Source organism: Ascaphus truei, chromosome 20, assembly GCF_040206685.1.
Source record: "Ascaphus truei isolate aAscTru1 chromosome 20, aAscTru1.hap1, whole genome shotgun sequence".
NCBI classification, from domain to species: Eukaryota; Metazoa; Chordata; class Amphibia; order Anura; family Ascaphidae; genus Ascaphus; species Ascaphus truei.
This window is the reverse complement of record NC_134502.1, coordinates 18000876-18003375: the sequence shown is the minus strand read 5'-3', so window position 1 is coordinate 18003375 and position 2500 is coordinate 18000876. Positions and strand designations below refer to the sequence as shown.

The 2500-nt window shown below is 63.2% G+C and overlaps 1 pseudogene; it reads left to right on the top strand.

Annotated features, from left to right (window-relative positions):
- The window catches only part of LOC142470962 (PDZ domain-containing protein GIPC1-like), a 25883-nt pseudogene that overhangs the window by 15385 nt on the left and 7998 nt on the right, over nucleotides 1-2500 (top strand).

The following is a 2500-nucleotide window of genomic DNA, read 5'->3' as shown; positions in this document are numbered from 1 at the left end:
GACCCCGGGCACTTCCATGCCCAGACCCCGCACACTTCCATGCCCAGACCCCACGCACTTCCATGCCCAGACCCCGCGCACTTCCATGCCCAGACCCCACGCACTTCCATGCCCAGGACCCCGGGCACTTCCATGCCCAGACCCCCGCACACTTCCATCCCCAGACCCCGCACACTTCCATGCCCAGACCCCGCGCACTTCCATGCCCAGACCCCGCGCACTTCCATGCCCAGACCCCGCGCACTTCCATGCCCAGACCCCCGGGCACTTCCATGCCCAGACCCCGCACACTTCCATGCCCAGACCCCACGCACTTCCATGCCCAGACCCCACGCACTTCCATCCCCAGACCCCACGCACTTCCGTGCCCAGACCCCGCACACTTCCATGCCCAGACCCCACGCACTTCCATGCCCAGGACCCCGCACACTTCCATCCCCAACCCCCGCACACTTCCATGCCCAGACCCCGCGCACTTCCATGCCCAGACCCCACGCACTTCCATGCCAGACCCCGGGCACTTCCATGCCCAGACCCCACGCACTTCCATGCCCAGACCCCGCGCACTTCCATGCCCAGACCCCACGCACTTCCATGCCCAGACCCCGGGCACTTCCATGCCCAGGACCCCGCGCACTTCCATGCCCAGAACCCCGGGCACTTCCATGCCCAGACCCCGCGCACTTCCATGCCCAGACCCCACGCACTTCCATGCCCAGACCCCGCGCACTTCCATGCCCAGACCCCACGCACTTCCATGCCCAGACCCCCGCACACTTCCATGCCCTGACCCCACGCACTTCCATGCCCAGACCCACGCGCTTCCATGCCCAGACCCCACACACTTCCATGCCCAGACCCCGGGCACTTCCATGCCCAGACCCCCACGCACTTCCATGCCCAGACCCCGCGCTCTTCCATGCCCAGACCCCACGCACTTCCGTGCCCAGACCCCGCGCACTTCCATGCCCAGACCCCGCGCACTTCCATGCCCAGACCCCGGGCACTTCCATGCCCAGACCCCGCACACTTCCATGCCCAGACCCCGCGCACTTCCATGCCCAGACCCCACGCACTTCCATGCCCAGACCCACGCACTTCCGTGCCCAGACCCCGCGCACTTCCATGCCCAGACCCCGCGCACGTCCATGCCCAGACCCCGCGCACTTCCGTGCCCAGACCCCACGCACTTCCGTGCCCAGACCCCGCGCACGTCCATGCCCAGACCCCGCGCACTTCCGTGCCCAGACCCCACGCACTTCCATGCCCAGACCCCACGCACTTCCATGCCCAGACCCCACGCACTTCCATGCCCAGACCCCGCGCACGTCCATGCCCAGACCCCGCGCACTTCCGTGCCCAGGACCCTACGCACTTCCATGCCAGACCCCACGCACTTCCATGCCCAGACCCCGCGCACTTCCATGCCCAGACCCCGCGCACTTCCGTGCCCAGACCCCACGCACTTCCGTGCCCAGACCCCACGCACTTCCATGCCCAGACCCCACGCACTTCCGTGCCCAGACCCCGCACACTTCCATGCCCAGACCCCGCGCACTTCCATGCCCAGACCCCACGCACTTCCATGCCCAGACCCCACGCACTTCCGTGCCAGACCCCGCGCACTTCCGTGCCCAGACGCCGCCGCGTTCCATGCCCAGACGCCGCGCACTTCCGTGCCCAGACGCCGCGCACTTCGTGCCAGACGCCGCGCGCTCTCCATGCCCAGACGCCGCGCGCTTCCATGCCCAGACGCCGCGCGCTTCCATGCCCAGACGCCGCGCACTTCGAGGTATCGTTAGTTTATCCGTTCTTGCATCGGTGGCCTCTCCATGCAGTGTTTATGTGGGGGTGAAAAAACAGCAGCCTCTTAGTGCAAATGTGAAAAGGCGTTTATAAAACTTTAAAACGGGGATAAACCCGCAGCGCTCTCCAATTGCCAGGTCTTGTAAGCTTTGTTTAGGTGACTCTGGAACCAGTGGAAGAGATAATCCCTTCCTCGTGTGGTTGTGAACCGTCCTCGACATCGTCTGACGTCAATTCCGGGATTTTAGTGTCCGGATTCCGGTCCTCCGTCTCCCTACGCGTTTCACAAGGGGGTTCCTGCTTCCTCAGGGGTTCTCTTGTTTATATCTCTATATATCTGTGTGTGTGTGTGTGGTGTGTGTGTACACACTTATATACATATATTGCCTCTGATCGGCACATATATATCATTGCTTAGCTGTCTGTTTGTGTGTATATGTGTGTGTGTGTGTGTGTATGTATGTATGTGTGTCCACACTTAGTGTGCGCACTAGTGTGTCCACACTTGTATAGTTATACTGCCTCTCTCATCCCCTCCTAGACATGATAGGTCAGCGCTCGGGGTCAGCAGGTCTCGGCTCCGGGGTGTCACAGTCCGGTAGGGGAACACTGCGTCTCAGAGCCAAGGGGCCCCCCCACCGTGGAGGAGATGGTAAGAGTGTGTGAAGGGGGTGGGAGTCAGAGGGAGCATAGG